The sequence below is a fragment of the Antechinus flavipes genome, chromosome 3, assembly GCF_016432865.1.
Source record: "Antechinus flavipes isolate AdamAnt ecotype Samford, QLD, Australia chromosome 3, AdamAnt_v2, whole genome shotgun sequence".
Classification (NCBI taxonomy): Eukaryota; Metazoa; Chordata; class Mammalia; order Dasyuromorphia; family Dasyuridae; genus Antechinus; species Antechinus flavipes.
In genome coordinates this window covers 283,166,789-283,186,428 of record NC_067400.1, presented here as the reverse complement: position 1 = coordinate 283,186,428, position 19,640 = coordinate 283,166,789, and positions in this window count along the sequence as shown.

The window sequence follows — 19,640 nt, the reverse complement described above, 5'->3', positions numbered from 1 at the left end:
CTGATGATGAATTTATATGTGCCTATATACACATTTTCTTTCTTTTTAAAAAAAATTAACTTTTTATTGACAGAATCCATTCCAGGGTAATTTTTTACAACATTATCCCTTGCACTCACTTCTGTTCTGATTTTTCCCCTTCCTTCCTCCACCCCCTCCCCTAGATGGCAAGCAGTCCTATATATGTTAAATATGTTGCAGTATATTCTAGATACAATATATGTGTGCAGAACTGAGCAGTTCTCTTGTTGCACAGGGAGAATTGGATTCAGAAGGTAAAAAACAACTCAGAAAGAAAAACAAAAATGCAAATAGTTCACATTCGTTTCTCAGTGTTCTTTCTTTGGGTGTAGCTGCTTCTATCCATCCTTGATCAATTGAAGCTTAGTTAGGTCTCTTTGTCAAAGAAATCCACTTCCATCAGAATACATCTTCATACAGTATCATTGTTGAAGTATATAAGATCGCCTGGTTCTGCTCATTTCACGTAGTATCAGTTCATGTAAGTCTCTCCAAGCCTCTCTATATTTATCCTGCTGGTCATTTCTTATAGAACAATAATATTCCATAACATTCATATATCACAATTTACCCAACCATTGTCCAATTGATGGGCATGCATTCAATTTCTAGTTTCTAGCCACTACAAACAGGGCTGCCACAAACATTTTGGCACATACAGGTCCCTTTCCCTTCTTTAGTGTTTCTTTGGGATATAAGCCCAGAAGTAACACTGCAGATCAAAGGGTATGCAGTTTGATAACTTTTTGGACATAATTCCAGATTGCTCTCCAGAATGGTTGGATCCGTTCACAATTCCATCAACAATGCATCAATGTCCCAGTTTTCCCACATCCCCTCCAACATTCATCATTATTTTTTCCTGTCATCTTAGCCAATCTGACAGGTGTGTACACATTTTCTTTTTTAGATTTTGGTTGATAGGAGCACACAAAATTCAATGAAAAATATTTTAGAGGCATTTATTGCAGAAACTCATATGATTGTGCTATATTTCTGAAAATTTTTTTTTCTCAAAGCTTATATTTATTATATTAAATGAACTTAAAAATTAAAAGTACAAATTGTACTTTAAAGTTTGCAAAGCAAGGTATTAATGCCATTTCATTTTATCCTTACAATAATTCTGGAAGATAATTCCCATTTTATAGATGAAGAAACCAAGGCAAAGTTCAGTGATTTGCCCAGAATCACATAGTTAAAATGTGTCTGAATCTTTGACCTCTGATTTTCTTGATTCTAGATTTGGTACTCTATCCTTCTTTCACCAACCTGTGTATATTGTACAGCACATAGTAGTCACTTAAAGTATTGTTTGCTTGCTTGGTTGGTTGATTCTAAATCTTTCAAAGCATGTCTCTTCAAGCCTCTTAAGTGTTTTCAGGAAAAGTATTCCCACTATCCTTAACAAATACTTAATCATTTTCTTCTAAATTCTTTCAGTATATACATCACCAGAATTCCAAATTTAGATGAATATCTGGCTTTAATTATAAATCTGAGTTAGATTTGTATAATAATGTCAAGAGGAAGGGAAAAGAAAGGAAGGAAGGAAAAGAGAAAGAATAAGAAGTCAAGAAAAAGCAAGTCAAGGAAGGAAAGAGAAGGGAATAATGTTTTAATGAAAACACAAAGAAATTTTGGAATCAATTCTATCCTTCATGTTGCTTTGTAGTATCATGTTAACATTCTTTCTACCAATGAGGAATCATATCACATATGAAACAGACTTAGATGAAAACTAGGTTTTACTTGTATGAGCGTTTAAATTTATTATATATCTGATCTTTATATTTCAGTTGTGTTCTTTATAAATAATGAATTTTTAGAGTCTGCTTTCTAATCCATTCTACTAACCTTTTCTATATTATTGATCGATACATCCTATTCACACTAATGTTTATGACTGCTAATTATATAGTCACATGTATCATACTCTCTTATATATGTCCTTCTCTTCCCTTTTCTCCTATTCTCTCCTTTATAAAGATTACTATTTTTTACATTTTTCCCTTTTAATTCTCTTTCTCCCTTTTTGATTCACTCTCTGAATTAAAAAAAAAAGCATTGTGCTTGTGATCATTTCCTTCTTGACTTGAAACCCCATTTCTGTTCTTTATCACTCTCTGTTTTCTTTTCTACACCAAATTCTTTGGGTATATGCATAGGTATTCAACCCTAGATGATCTTAATTTAGTTTAACAAGCTAAATTTTCATTTATGAGGAAATGGAAGATTCAGAAATAACTAGTTAAAGGCAATGTACACAATAAATAATAGAGTCTGGATTCAAAGTCAAGTACTTTAGCACTCTTTTCACTATAAAAATTTTCTTCCTTATTATTTTGATTAAAATCCTCTATGAAATGAAATAAATTCATTGCCCCATCTTATTTATTTTTCAGTTTTCCAGAATTCTGGATTCAATAATCTTGAGTTTAAATTTTCATTGAAATCATCTGAGTACTGATATAATTGCAGATTGCCTTCTTACCTTCATCATTTATCCTAATTTGATATCTATTTTGATCTATTACAACATTGAGTTAAATAAAATTTTAAACTATGGCTTAATAAGCTCCATTTTATACATTAAGAAACTAAGACTCAGAAAATTTATATGACTTATTCAAGCTCATGCAATATATTAGTAGAATTATACTTCTGAGTTGTTTTATTGTTTGTTTGTTTGTTTTGTTTCTGCCTCATTGATATTTTCTACAATGTGATTATTATTCATATAGGAAACTTTCCCCCTCAGTTACAAAGAGATCATTTGAAAAAAAAAAGAATGATGATTTATAAAAGGTTCATTTAGAGAAACATACCGAATCAAATATCAGTTAAGATCAAAACTGGAAAAAAGAAACATTTGACCCTAAGCCAGTTTGAAGTCATTCAACCCAGAACCACAGAAAATCATGACAGAGCAAATTATAATTATTTTCATGAGATAATCATACCACCTAAGGTCTGTTAAGGTGCAAGTGAATTCACTTAATTGCCCAGCTGTGTATATGCTTATATGTAATCAACCACTTACTGGAAGTTGCTGTCTAACTATTATGAAATTGGCATAGGAAAGACTAAATAAATTATAGAGCTCATTTTTTAGAAAGCTGCATTTGGAAGGGAAGGGTTTTCCTTGTTCAAAATGAAGAGGAACAGAGAAGAAAAAATGAATGAATAACTTAGAATACAACCATAGTACTTAATATGGTAACAGTTTCTTCACTAGAACACAATTCATACATCATTGTAAAACACTGATTCTGGGAAACAGATTTTCAGCTCATCTGCAACAATGACAGCTTTCTGAAATGGACTGATTGCTTCCACAAAGCCAGTTGTAAAGTGACATGACTTAAGTTTGACGCACAAGGAGAATAAATTACATGCATTGGTAGCAAGTACAATAAATGTCCCTTAAAGTATTGACCAATATAAAGCTAACTAGGAGGGGAAAAAGTCCATAGGAATTATATCTATGACACACTGATCCTTCTTTTTGTTTGTTTCTGAAAGGATAATGTGTGTTGTTTTCTTTTGGTATTTTCTATAAAAAGGAGGCAAATTCCTCAATTCCATGCAATAAACATTAATTGAACTTCTAATTTTTCCAAATTATTAAGAACACAAAGATAAAAATGATGCAATTTCTGTCTTCACAAAACTTAACATTTTCCTGAAGAGAAACATGAGTTTTTGTTTGTTTTTAACAGTATTTTATTTTTCAAAGTACATGAAAAAAAATTTCTACATTGATTTTTGTAAATCTTTGTGTTTCAAAATTTTCTCTCTCCATCCCTTATCTACTTTCTTCCCAAAACAGCAAGCAAACTGATTTAGGTTAAATATATGCAATTTTAAAACATATTTCTATTTTCTTCATGTTATGCAACAAAAAATCATATCAAAAGGGGGAAAAGAAGAGAAAAAATCAAACAAACAAATAGCAACAACAAAAGATGCAAATGCTCTCCTTTGATTCACATTTAGTCTTCATAGTTCTCTCCCTGGATGTGGATGACATTAAAGTCATTGCATGGAAGTCTATTGCAATTGCCTTGGATCACTGCATTGTTGAAAAGAGCCAAGTTCTATTGACCCACACCTAACACCATATATCAATGTAAGGTTGAAATGGGCTCATGATATAGACATAAAAGAATGATATTGTAAAAAAAAAATAGAAGAACATAGGATAGTTTATCTCTCATAGCTGTGGAGGAAAAAGGAATTTGTGACCAAAGAAGAACTAGAGATCATTATTGATCACAAAATAGATAATTTTGATTATATTAAGTTAAACAGTTTTTGTACAAACACAACTAATCCAGATAATATTAGAAGGGAAGCAAAAAACTGGGAAAACATTTTTCCATTCAAAGGTTCTGATAAAGGCCTCATTTCTAAAATATATAGAGAATTGACTCAAATTAATAATAGTTAAAGCCATTCTCCAATTAATAAATGGTCAAAGGATTTGAACAGACATTTTTTTAGATGAAGAAATTGAAAATATTTATAGCTACCTGAAAAGGTACTCAAAATCACTATTGATCAGAAGAATGCAAATTAACACAACACTAACATACCACTACACACCTCTCAGATTAGCTAAGATGACAGGAAAAGAGAATGATGAATGTTGGATTGGACACTAATACATGTTGATGGGACTGTGAATGGATCCAACCATTTTGAAGAGCAATTTGGAACTATGCTCAAAAAGTTATCAAACTGTACATACCCTCCAATCCAGCAGTGTTTCCACTGGGCTTATTATATCCTAAAGATATCTTAAAGGAAGGAAAGCACCACATGTACAAAAATATTTGTGGCAGACCTTTTTTGTAGTGGCAAGAAATTGGAAACTAAATAAATGCCCATCAATTGGAAAATAGCTGAATAAATTATGGTATATGAATGTTATGGAATATTGTTTTGTAAAAGCTACCAGCAGTATGATTTTTGAGAGGCCTGGAGAGACTTGCATGAACTGATGCTAAGTGAAATGAGCAGAACCAGGAAATCATTGTACACTGCAACAACAAGAGTGTACGATGATCAATTCTTATGTATATGGCTCTCTTCAATGAGATGATTCAAACCAGTTCCAATTGTTCAGTGATGAAGAGAGCCATCTACACTCACAGAGAGGACCATGGGAACTGATTGTGGACCACAACATAGTATTTTCACCCCTTCTGTTGTTGTTTGCTTGAATTTTGTTTTCTTTACCAGTTTTTTTTTCCTCTTGATCTGATTTTTCTTGTGCAGCAAGATTACTGTATAAATGTATACATATATTGGATTTAACATATATTTTATCTTTAACATGTATTGGACTACCTGCCATATAGGGAAGTGGGTGGAGGGAAGGAAGGGAAAATTTTAAACAGAAGGTTTTGCAATAGTCAGTGTTGGAAAATTACCCATGCATATGTTTTGTAAATAAAAAGCTTTAATAAAAGAAAGAAAAAAAAAAGAAAGAAAAGAGCGAAGTCCATCACAGTTGATCATTACATAATCTTGTTGTTACTGTTTACAATGTTATCTTGGTCCTGAAGAGAAACTTGTAATCATATAAAGATGTACACAATTTATAAAGAATAAGCATAAAGTAATATCATGTGAGGGAAAAAAACAAATAAAGTGCTGAAGTATTTGTGTGACTGAATATTTGTTCTTTCTAGGAGAGATTAGTTCTAGACTTAGAATGCAAAACATGAATAATATTCCAGGCACCAAGGACGGATAGCATGGAAGGATTCTTTGTTGCTATAGTTAGTTGGCATAGTGACCTGGAGTCAGGAAGACTCATCTTGTTGTGTCCTAAATACAACCATATACACTCATTTACTATGTGACCCTGGGCAAGTTACTTAATCTTTTGACCTTGATTGATTCATCTGTAAAATGAGCTGCAGCATCAAATGGAAAACTATCCTCAGTGTCTTTGGCAAAAAAACCCAACCAAACAAACAACAACAAATATACTCAAAAGAGGTCATGAAGAGCTAGGCATGAGTAAAACTAGTGAATGACAAAAATGAAAAATGATCAAAAATAGACTGATGGAGAAAATTCTGGTAATATGTCCATACAAAACTAGCCTTATCATTTGAATGCCAGGGTGGTGGATGGGGAAGTGCAAAGAGTAATCAAAGCTTTTCTAGTTTGTTAGTATTCAGATATTCTGCTTTTATTAGGAAATACTTTGAGAACCAATTCTAAGTCTCTACTAAGCATTAGGGTAGGTTTTTGTTGTTGGTTTCAAAGAAAGGGGAAATACTTTTTTAAAGTTTAAAATACTGAGTTTTTATTTTTATTTCATTTGGGATCTCCAGTATTCACAGTTTATATATTTTTTTTCTAAAATTATATAATAAATTCAACATGTTATTTTCAAAACCACAAATCTGTGGTTCCTACTTATCTTTAGTTCCTTTTAAATTTCCTTTTATTTTCTTCTGTACATGGACATTAAAAACACTTTCATGACTCCCTTTTCTTCTTAAATTTTTTGCTAATTTTTTCCCATCAAATAGAAAGAAAATACCATAATACTTTATAACAAAAAGTACAGTAAAGTAAAATGAATGGACCTTTTTGCTATATCTAAAATTGTTTCATTTTGCACATTAATTGCATCAACTTTGGGTCAAGACATGGATTCAGAGCTTTGTTATTAGTTCTTTGGAGTATTGGTTGATCACTGAATTGATCAGAATTCTTACAAAGCTGTGTTGTGGGATTTAGAAGACCCTTACCCAAAGTGACAACTCAGAGATCACTCAAAATAAAAAGCAGAAAGGTTGTTTATTAAAACTGCCGGAGGATGAGCAGTCCCATCACGAGATAAGTAAAAGAGAGCTCATTGTAGGAGGACGAAAGAAGTAGTAAAGATACACAGCTTTTATACAGATGATTATATCACAAGTAAGAGAGCACTGAGAAGGAGAGGGGGAGGCATCTAATTGGTTTTTGCTATCCAGAGAGATTAGAATGGAAGCTTCCTATTTCCTCAAAATAACCTGATTTCTAGGAAACAGAAAATCAGGCCTTCTGGCTTCAGATAGACAGTGGTCAAACTAATAGACTAAAATCGATAAATGTCAAATACTGATAAATGTCATCAGCTCAGGTTAAGTAAACAAGTTTATAGCTGGCCAAGGCTCAAGTAAGTATGGGCCTTCACATATAAAGGTCATCAGGGGAAACACAGAAGTAATGAAAATAAAATACAGAAAAAGAATTCACACATTCCTGTAAGTTCTTCACCTTATCTCTCTATTCCACACAGCTATTTTTCTGTTGTTATATTGTAAATTGTTTCTTTGTTCTTCTTTCTTTCAGTGGAAGATTAAATCTTGAGAGGATAATTTGTTAATGTGATGGAGAATTTATGTGATGGTTCATATAAATTAATTTTTTAAATTTTAAATTGAATCATTTAAAAGCATTTTGTGAACTTTGTGAGGAGAGACTGGTGCCTATGCTAGAAAGTAAACGAACCTTGTGATCAAGAGATCATGCCATCATAGAGAGGGTAAAAGAAATATGCATTTATGAAGTAGCTTCTATGTGCCAGAAACTATACTAAGTGATTTATAGCTATTATATATAATTCTCACTATAACTTTAGGAGATAGGAGGCATTATTATTCCTATTTTACAAGTGAGGAAACTGAAGTTAACAGAGGTTAAGTTGTTTAGTGCCCAGAGTCATACAAGCCAGAAGTGAGATCTTCCTGAGTCCAGTCTAACTGCTCTATGCACTGTGCAACCTAACTGAAGATGAAGAAATCAATAAACAAAATTTCTCATGCGACCTAAATTTTATTTTTAATTGTTAAAAATCCCATTTCCCTTTTCTTCCTTCAGTCTCTGTCTTACCCACTATAAGGGCAAAAATAATTCTACATTTTGAAAGGACAAATTTCAGAGAGTGTAGACGAAAACAAATTAATCATTCACTAGCCTATATTTTTAGGAGGAAATAATTCTTTTTTTAATATTTTATTTTATTTTATTTAATAATAACTTTACATTGACAGAATCCATGCCAGGGTAATTTTTTTTACAACATTATCCCCTGCACTTGCTTTTGTTCCTATTTTTCCCCTCCCTCCCTTCACCCCCTCCCATAGATGGCAAGCAGTCCTATATATGTTAGATATGTTACAGTATATCCTAGATATAATATATGTTTGCAGAACCGAACAGTTCTCTTGTTGCACAGGGAGAAGTGGATTCAGAAGGTAAAAATAACAGGAAGAAAAACAAAAATGCAAATAGTTCACATTCATTTCGCAGTATTCTTTCTTTGGATGTAGCTGCTTCTGTCCATCATTTATCAAATGAAACTCAGTTAGGTCTCTTTGTCAAAGAAATCCACTTCCATCAGAATACATCCTCATACAATATCATTGTCGAAGTGTATAATGATCTCCTGGTTCTGCTCATTTCACTTAGCATCAGTTCCTGTAAGTCTCTCCAAGCCTCTCTGTATTCATCCTGCTGGTCATTTCTTACAGAACAATAATATTTCATAACATTCATATACCACAATTTACCCAGCCATTCTCCAATTGATGGGCATCCATTCAATTTCCAGTTTCTAGCCACTACAAATAGGGATGCCACAAACATTTTGGCACATACAGGTCCCTTTCCCTTCTTTGGTATCTCTTTGGGGTATAAGCCCAGTAGTAACACTGCTGGATCAAAGGGTATGCACAGTTTGATAACTTTTTGGGCATAATTCCATATTGCTCTCCAGAATGATTGGATTCGTTCATAACTCCACCAACAATGCATCAGTGTCCCAGTTTTCCCGCATCCCCTCCAACATTCATCATTATTTTTTCCTGTCATCTTAGCCAATCTGACAGGTGTGTAGTGGTATCTCAGAGTTGTCTTAATTTGCATTTCTCTGATCAATAATGATTTGGAACACTCTTTCATATGAGTGGTAATAGTTTCAATTTCATCATCTGAAAATTGTCTGTTCATATCCTTTGACCATTTATCAATTGGAGAATGGCTTGATTTCTTATAATTTGAGTCAGTTCTCTATATATTTTGGAAATGAGGCCTTTATCAGAACCTTTAACTGTAAAGATGTTTTCCCAGTTTGTTGCTTCCCTTCTAATCTTATTTGCATTAGTTTTGTTTATACAAAGGCTTTTTAATTTGATATAATCAAAAATTTCTATTTTGTGATCAGTAATGGTCTCTAGTTCATCTTTGGTCACAAATTTCTTTCTCCTCCACAAGTCTGAGAGATAAACTATCCTATGTTCCTCCAATTTATTTATCATCTCGTTCTTTATGCCTAATTCATGGACCCATTTCGATCTTATCTTGGTATATGGTGTTAAGTGTGGGTCCATGCCTAATTTCTGCCATACTAATTTCCAGTTATCCCAGCAGGTTTTATCGAATAATGAATTCTTATCCCAAAAGTTAGGATCTTTGGGTTTGTCAAACACTAGATTGCTATAGTTGACTATTCTGTCTTGTGAACCTAACCTTTTCCACTGATCCACTAATCTATTTCTTAGCCAATACCAAATGGTTTTGGTGACTTCTGCTTTATGATATAATTATGATATAATTTTAGATCAGATACATTTGATTTTTTTTTCATTAATTCCCTTGAGATTCTCGACTTTTTATTGTTCCATATGAATTTTGTTGTTATTTTTTCTAGATCATTAAAATATTTTCTTGGAAGTCTGATTGGTATAGCACTAAATAAATAGATTGGTTTAGGGAGTATTGTCATCTTTATTATATTCACTTGGCCTATCCAAGAGCACTTAATATTTTTACAATTATTTAAGTGTGACTTTATATGTGTGGAGACTTTTTTGTAATTTTGCTCATATAATTCCTGACTCTCCTTTGGTAGATAGATTCCCAAATATTTTATGCTATCAACAGTTATTCTGAATGGAATTTCTCTTTGTATCTCTTGCTATTGGGTTTTGTTGGTGATGTATAAAAATGCTGAGGATTTCTGGGGATTTATTTTGTATCCTGCTACTTTGCTAAAATTATAAATTATTTCTAATAGCTTTTTAGTAGAATCTCTGGGGTTCTCTAGGTATACCATCTTATCATCTGCAAAGAGTGATAGTTTGGTTTCCTCATTGCCTACTCTAATTCCTTTAATCTCTTTCTCGACTCTTATTGCCGAGGCTAGTGTTTCTAATACGATATTAAATAATAATGGTGATAGTGGGCAACCTTGCTTCACTCCAGATCTTACTGGGAAAGGTTCCAGTTTTTCCCCATTGCATATGATGCTTACTGATGGTTTTAAATATATGCTCCTGACTATTTTAAGGAAAAGTCCATTTATTCCTATGCTCTCAAGTGTTTTTATTAGGAATGGATGTTGGATTTTATCAAATGCTTTTTCTGCATCTATTGAGATGATCATGTGGTTTTTGTTTGTTTGGTTATTGATATAGTCAATTATGCTAATAGTTTTCCTAATATTGAACCAGCCCTGCATTCCTGGTATAAATCCTACTTGGTCATAGTGTATTATCCTGGTGACAATTTTCTGTAATCTTTTTGCTAATATTTTATTTAAGATTTTAGCATCAATATTCATTAGGGAGATTGGTCTATAATTTTCTTTCTCTGTTTTCAGCCTACCTGGTTTAGGTATCAGTACCATATCTGTGTCATAAAAGGAGTTTGGTAGGACTCCTTCAATCCCTATTTTTTCAAATAGTTTATTTAGCATTGGAGTTAATTGTTCTTTAAATGTTTGGTAGAATTCACATGTAAATCCATCTGGTCCTGGGGATTTTTTTTAGGGAGTTGATTGATAGTTGGTTCTATTTCTTTTTCTGAGATGGGACTGTTTAGGATATTTACTTCTTCCTCTGTTAGTTTGGGCAAGCTATATTTTTGGAGGTATTCTTCTATTTCATTTAAGTTGTCGAATTTATTAGCATAAAGTTGGGCAAAGTAACTCCTAATTATTGCTCTAATTTCCTCTTCATTAGTAGTGAGTTCTCCCTTTTCATTTTTAAGACTAACAATTTGATTTTCCTCTTTCCTTTTTTTAATCAGATTTACTAAGGGTTTGTCTATTTTATTGGTTTTTTCATAGAACCAACTCTTAGTTTTATTAATTAATTCAATAGTTTTTTTACTTTCAATTTTATTGATCTTTCTTTTTATTTTTAGAATTTCAAGTTTAGTATTTGACTGGGGTTTTTAATTTGTTCCTTTTCTAGCATTTTTAGTTGCAAGCCCAGTTCATTGAGCTTCTCTTTCTCTATTTTATGCAAATAGGCCTCTAGAGATATGAAATTTCTCCTTATTACCACTTTGGCTGTATCCCATACATTTTGGTATGATGTCTCATTATTATCGTTTTCTTGGGTGAAATTATTAATTATGTCTATGATTTGCTGTTTCACCCAATCATTCTTTAGTATAAAATTATTTAGTTTCCAATTATTTTTTGTTCTACTTTCCCCTGGCTTTTTGTTGAATGTAATTTTCATTGCATCGTGGTCTGAAAAGGATGCATTTACTATTTCTGCCTTACTGCATTTGAATTTGATGTTTTTATGTCCTAATATATGGTCAATTTTTGTATAGGTTCCATGAACTGCTGAAAAGAAAGTGTACTCCTTTCTGTCTCCATTACATTTTCTCCAGAGATCTATCATATCTAACTTTTCTAGTATTCTATTTACCTCTTTGACTTCTTTCTTATTTATTTTGTTGTTTGATTTATCTAATTCTGAGAGTGCAGGGTTGAGATCTCCCCCTATTATAGTTTTATGTCTATTTCTTCTTGCAGCTCTCTTAATTTCTCTTTTAAGAATTTAGATGCTACACCACTTGGTGCATATATGTTTGATATAGATAGTGCTTCCTTATCCATGCTACCCTTTAGCAAGATATAGTGCCCTTCCTTATCTCTTTTAATTAGATCAATTTTTGCTTTAGCTTGATCTAAGATCAGGATGGCTATGCCTGAAGCATTGTAGATTTTGCTCCAACCTTTTACCTTTAACCTGCATGTATCTCCTCGCTTCAGGTATGTTTCCTGTAAACAACATATTGTAGGATTCTGGCTTTTAATCCATTCTGCTAACTGCTTCCTCTTTATGGGGGAGTTTACCTCATTCACATTTATGGTTAAAATGACCAATTCTGTATTACTTGCCATCTTGTTAACCCTGGTTTATGCTTTTCTCCCTTCTTTCCCCTTTCCCCCCCTTCCCAGTATTAAGCTTGTGAGCGCCACTTGCTTCTCACAGCCCTCCCTTTTTAGTATCTCTCCCCCACCTTAGATTTCCTCCCCCTATCTTACCCCTTTCCCTCCCCGTTTCCATATTCCCTTCCACTTAGCTTATTCTTTCCCTTTTCACTTTTCCCTTCTCACTTCTCAATGAGGTGGGAGAAGTTTCACCATAAATTAAATATGTCTAAAATTTTTCTCTTAAAGCCAATTCTGAAGGCAGTAAAATACCCACTATATTCATCCCCCTCCATTCTTTCTCTCAGATATAATAGGTTTCCTTTGCCTCTTCATGAGATGTAGTACCCCCACTTTACCCTTTTTCTGGTACAATGTCCTTTCCACATCTAGTTTGTAGAACAAGAACAAGGTATACATGTATTCTTTATATATCTTTATAGCTGAAATATAGTTCCCAAGATTAATCTTTACCTTTTTAGATTTCTCTTGAGTTCTGTATTTGTAGATCAAACTTTTTGTTAAGTTCTGGCTTTTTCATTAAAAATAGGTGAAATTCTCTTACTTCATTGAATGTCCATCTTCTTCCCTGGAAAAAGATGCTCATTCTAGCTGGGTAGGTTATTTTTGGTTGCATACCAAGTTCCTTAGCCTTTCGGAATATCGTATTCCAGGCCCTTCAATCCTTTAATGTGGATGCTGCTAGATCCTGGGTGATCCTTATTGTGGCTCCTTGATACTTGAATTGGGTTTTTCTAGCCGCTTGCAGTATTTTTTCCTTCATCTGAGGATTCTGGCATTTGGCCACTATATTCCTTGGAGTTTTGATTTTAGGATCCCTTTCAGTAGGTGATTGATGAATTCTTTCAATGTCTATTTTACCCTCTGTTTCCATGACTTCTGGGCAGTTCTCTTTGATAATTTCCTGGAAAATAGTGTCCAGGCTCTTTTTTTCATCATACTTTTCTGGGAGTCCAATGATTCTCAGATTGTCTCTCCTGGATCTGTTTTCCAGGTCTGTTGTTTTTCCCAGAAGGTATTTCACATTCTTTTCCATTGTTTGATTTTTTTGGATTTGCTTGACTGATTCTTCTTGTCTCCTCGAGTCATTCAATTCCATTTGTTCAATTCTGATTTTCAATGAAGTATTCTCTTTACTACCTTTTTAAATATCTTTTTCTAATTGTCCAATTGAGTTCTTTTGTTCTGTGGAATTTTTTTCCATTTCGCCAATTTTGTTTTTTAGAGAGCTATTTTCTGTTTCCAGTTCACTAATCCTATTTTTCAAGGATTTGATTTCTTTATCCAGTCGCTCTTTAAATGAGTGGGATGACTTCTCCAGGCTCTTTTGCCAAGCCTCCTTCTCCTTTTCCCATTTTTCTTCTAGCTCTCTTGTGAGAGCCTTTTTAACTTCCTCCATCAGATTCATCTGTGCTGAGGAACAGATGATCTCCTCCTTTGGGGATTCACCTGGGGACTGTCTGTTTTTGGTCTCCTCAGGATTTAGAGTCTGCTTTCTATCTGTATAGAACCTGTCTAGGGTTAAAGTCTTCTTCAATTTTTTTGCTCATTTTGTCAAAGAATCAAAGACAAACTAGCAAAGGAAAAAAAAGAAAAAACCCTAAATGGAGTCTGCTTTTTTGGGGGGAGGAGCTGGGTGGTGTTACCAAGCTTCCTCTACAGACTGTGGGGGCAGCAGCGAGACACTAGCCCGACTGTGCTGTACCTGCACTCTGAGACTCTGAGAGCATGCTGAGACACTGTGGGGGAGGGGTGCCCAGGTTCCAAGAGACTCCAGCTGTTTTGGGTTGTATTCTTCACCCCTGGTTTTTTAGCTTCTCTGCTGGGCTGCTGGCTTGCTGCCAGGGCAAAGTATCCAATCCTATAGCAAAGCTCTCCCCACAGAGACGGCTGCGATCACACCCCACCCCCTCTCTGGTCTGCTCAGCTATGAGCTGCTTCCCATGCTCTCACTGCCACTGCTGCCCTCAGCCTGCGCCTGATCTAAAACCGTCCCTGCCCCCAAGCAAAAACAGACCTTTCTTGGTGAATTTCAAGGATGTCTTCTCTTGGTAACTATATGTGGGTTTTTTTTTTTCAGTCAAGCATGAATTCAGAGGCTTGTAATGAAATGGATAGTGAGAGAAAACACAGAACTTACACAGCTATGTGCCTCCTCTCCGCCATTTTGGCCGGAAGTCTGTTTGGTGAGTTTCTAATAAATTCTAACACATTTTTAGTGTTCTTCCTTCCCCCAACAATGTTTTTGCTTTGGGAGATGTAGTTCATTGTCTCCAACATCCTAGATACTTTGCCAAGCCCCAACTGACTGCTGAATTCAACTCTGGGTCTGCTAGAGTGAGGCCTGGTACATTCTGGAACATGTATTTATAGGAAAGAAAATCTAAAATTCTGAACCTGCACATAAGCATGACCTTGAAAAGTAAAAGAGCATATACTCAAAAGTGCCTTCCATGTATTAGCCAAACTTATGAACTATCCACTTTTCCCCAGTAGCAGCTATTTATTAGACATTTCCCCCCATGCTACAAAAAATAAAGGTGAATATCTGTTGGAGTTCAAATGTTGGGTTCTTGTTCTTCTTTAAAATATTATAAAGGTTCTCTCTGGGTGCCTTCCCTGGAATCAGGATTTTGTCAGTCCCTGTTAGGGCGCCAAAATGTGGTGATCTTCTTCCCAAAACGCAGCCAGGTGATAAAAGTTCAGATCTTTTATTATCTCCAATATAGCCCGGTTAGCTTAGAGGCCTATCTCTCTGCTTGGTTCCAAGAGCTCTCTCCAAATGTCGCCAAATCCAAAGGTCTGGTCCTTCAGCCTCTGCCTCTGCTTTCTTCAGCCTCCAGCCAGCTCCATTCTTCCTGTCATTCCGGTGAAAAATCTCCCCGAGAGCCTGTTTCTTTTATCCAAGAGGGAGGAATTGTGGGATATGAGAGAGAGGGATTGTGGGTTTTCTCCTATAGTGCTCTCTGGCCCAAAGAGCTTCAAGGGAGGTGTGAACTCATTGAACTCCAATGAGTAAAGGTGTGAACACAAGCCTTGTATTAATTAGTTCTACTTAGTACCTTGTTTCAGGTTCTGCCTGAAACATCTTCTTGTAAGATTAGATCAACTCTAATTAGTTAGCAGTTAGTAAGGATTCCAACAAATATCAAACACAGACTTTGTTTAATTTTTACTTGTTCCTGCCAAGTAGATATATAATGCACCTTTTTACTCAACATCTTGTTTTTAGTCTCTTATTATTCACAGTAAAATGGGGGATTACTTTGCAAAGTTTGATGAATAGGCTGAAAAATAACTACATGAAATTTGATATGACTGAATGTAAGGGAATATCATTAGAAAAAAAAACTTGAGCTAATCTTATGGGACACTGGCTTTGAGTTATCAGATACGATCTAAAGAAGAAAATACAGAGGCTTCTAAATAAAAATGTCATTGGTCTGGTCAATAAAAGACAAGTTCATCATAGATCTTTGTAAGGAGGGAAAAGCAGACTAGATTTGTTGTAAGGAGACCTGTGATCAAATGCCAACCGTGTGGCAGAACACCTGGGTCAACTTGGGAAAGTCATTTAATCTTTCTTGGCTTCAGTTTCCTCATTTACAAATGAGGAAGTTAGAATTGACATTATTATTAAATACAACAAAAGTTAAATAAGGTTCTAGTATGTCCAAGATAGGCTGAGCTGGGTTGTGTTGAACATGTGTTTTTTTTTTTTTTTTTTTTTTTTGGGGGGGGGGCAGAAACAGAAACAAAAACTAATCATTGCTCTCTAAAACCCTGGATCCTGGTGGGGGAAAAAATGTCTATTTTGGAGTCAGGGTGGGGGGGGTGAGTTAAGATGGAGGAGAATAGACAGGTCTTTGTGCTCTTCCTGGCTTCCCTTAGATCAAGACCAGATCAAGTCTCTGAACTGGTTTTGGAGTAACAGAACCCACATATATTTAGAGTGTAACAAATTTCCAGCAAAAAATATTGTGAGAGAGCTTCAGAAAAAGGTCTGTTTCAATCAGGATGGAGAGAGGAGGTGGTAGATCACTGCCTTTAGTTAACAGGGACCCAGAGTGGTGTGGTGTCTGCATGCCTAGGAAATCTACCAGGAGGCTCTTAGCCAAAATAAAGCAGTATTGGCTACTCTATCTTGGTTCAGAAGCTAGTGGATCAGCAGATTCTCTGTGAGATATCTAATGAAAATACAAAAGATAAATTGTGAGTTCTTGACATATTGAATAATGCAGGACAAGACCACACTCCCCCAGCGCTGAAATGAAATCAGCTGCTCCAGCCCTAGTGCAGTGTGAAGTCATTGTGGCCTGTAGAGAAACCTAGGGACAATATCCACTTTGCCCTAAGAGCAGACCTCAACCTTTAAAAATGAGAAAAAAAAAAAGAGGGATCATAGATAGCTTTAGAGACAGAGAAAAGTAGACCTCAAACCCCCAGGACATGAAAGGCAAATTATCTTTAGATGAAGCCCCAAAGCATGAAATTAATTAGCCTCCATCTTACAAGGTATTCTTGGAAGAATTCAAAAAGGATCTTAAAAGAGAGTTATAAAAAAGATGGGGAAAGGAAATGAGAACTTTGCAGGAGAATTTGGAAAATGAAACACAGAGCTCATCTGAAGAAAACTCCTTACAAAGTAGATTTAGCTAAATGGAAAAAGAAAACAACTCTTTGAAAAATAGAATTTGTGAAATGGAAAAAAAATATCCAATTAACACCTCATTTAATAGTTCAATTGTCCAAATGCCAATTTAGGGAAAATAAGATGGCAGAGAGTTAGTAGTTTTAGCTGTGAATGTGAATGGGATGAATTCTCCCATAAAATAGAAACACATAGAAGACTGGATTAAAAAAGAGTCCTTCAATATGTTGTTTACAACAAACACATTTAAATCAGAGGGACACATGAAGATTAAAGGTAAAATGCTGGAGCAGAATTTATTATGCTTCAGCTGAAGTAAAAAAAAAAAGTAGGGGTAGTGATTCTTCTCTCAAATCAAGCAAAATCAAAATAGATCTAATTAAAAGTGGTACGGAAGTAAACTATATTTTGCTAAAGGGATAATGAGGAAAAATTGATACTAATCATACATGTATCAAGTAGTATAGCATCCAAATTCCTAGAGAAGTGAAGAGTTGCAAGAAGAATTGAAAAGCAAAACTATGCTAATGAGAAATTTGAAACTTGCTCTCTGAAAACTAGATAAATCAAACCACAAAATAAATAAGGAATTAAGGAGGTAAATCGAATTTTGAAAAATTAGATATTATAAACTTTTGGGGAAAATTGAATGGAGACAGAAAGGAATATACTTTTTTCTCAATGGTACATGGGACCTCCACCAAAATTGAGCATGTCTTAGGGAATAAAAACCTCAAAATCAAATGCAGAAAGGTAGAAATAGTAAATGCATGTTTTTCAGATCATGATGCAATCAAAATTACATATAATAAAGAGCCAGAGAAAATAGATAAAAAATTAATTGGAAACTAAATAATCTAATAATAAAGAATGAGTGGGTGAAACAACAAATCATAGACACAATTGATGATGTCATTCAAGGGAATGACCATAATGAGACAACAGCCCAAAATTTATGGGAGTTAAAGCAGTTCTTAGGGGAAGTATGATATCTCTAGATGCTTACTTGCATAGAATAGAGAAAGAGAAGATTAATTAATTGAGTATGCAACTAAAAAAGCAAGAAAAAGAACACATTAAAGAACCCAAACAAAATTTGAAATTCTAAAAGAAGAAGGGGAGGTTAATAAAAGTGAAAGAAAACTATTACACTAATAAACAAAACTGAGTTGATTTTATGAAAAAAATAAAAAAAACCAATTATACCTTTACTTAATTTGATAAGAAAAAGGAAAGAAGAAATTAAAATTGTTAGTATCAAAATAACAAGAATGAACTTTTTACCAATGAAAAGGAACTTAGAGCAATGATTAGGATATATTTTGCTTAAATATATGCCAATAAGTTAAATGGATGAATACTTACAGAGATATAGATTGCCCAGGTTAATAGAGGAGAAAATAAATTACTTAAATAGTCCCATTTTAGAAAAAGAAGTTGAACAAGTTATTAAACCATTCCCTAAGAATAAACCTTTCAGAGCTAGATAAACAGTATAGGAATAAATAGAGTTTTTCATAAAATGATTAGTAGCATCTATTTAAAAGTATTAGTAAGCATCAAATGTAATGGGGACAAACTACAACAATTTCTAATAAAATCAGTGATGAAACAAAGTTGTCTAGCAGCAAGATATACAGAGAGGAATTTCATTTAAAATAATTGTCGATAATGTAAAATAATTGGGAGTGTATCTGCCAAGGCAAAGTCAGGAACTATATATACATAATTACAAAACACTTTCCGCACAAATAAATTCAAATTTAATTAACTGGAAAAATATCAAGTGCTCTTGGTAGGCAGAGCTAATATAATAAAAATGACAATATTATCTAAATTAATCTACTTATTTAGTGCCATGCCAATAAAACTCCCCCAATTTTTTTTTTAACAGAGCTAGAAAAAATAATAACAAAGTTCATCTGGAAGAACAAATAGTCAAGAAGTTCAAAGAAATGAATTCAAAAAATGCAAATAAAGGTGGTTTAGCTGTATCAGACCTAAAAAGTATTGATCATCAAAACCTTTTGGTGCTGGCTAAGAAATAGAATAGAAGAGTATATCAATGGAACAAGTTCAGTTCACAAAACTTAATTGTTAATGACTATAGTAATCTAATGTTTGATAACCTCAAAGCCTCCAGCTTTTGGGATAGGAACTCACTATTTGACAAAAATTATTGGGAAAATGGAAATTAGTATGGTAAAAACTAGACACTGACCCACACCTAACACTATATACCAAGATAAGGTTGAAATAGATTCATGAATTAGACATAAAAATTATACTATAAGTAAATTAGAAGAACAAAGGATAGTCTACCTCTGAGATCTATGGAGAAGGAAAGAACTTGTGGCCAAAGAAGAATTAGAGAACATTCTTGAACACAAAACAGATAATTTTGATTATATTAAGTTAAAAAGATTTTGTACAAACAAAACTAATGTAGACAAGATTAGAAGGAAAACAATAAACTGAGAAAATTACTGATAAAGGACTCATTTCTAAAATATAGAATTGCCTGTTTATTTATTTAAATTTACAAGAATTTGAGCCATTCTTCAATTGATAAATGGTCAAAGACTATGAAGAAATAATTTTCAGATGAAGAAATTAAAACCATTTATAGTCATAACTGAAATGCAAATTGAGACAACTCTGAGATACCACTACACCCTTCTCAGATTGGCCAAATTGACCAGA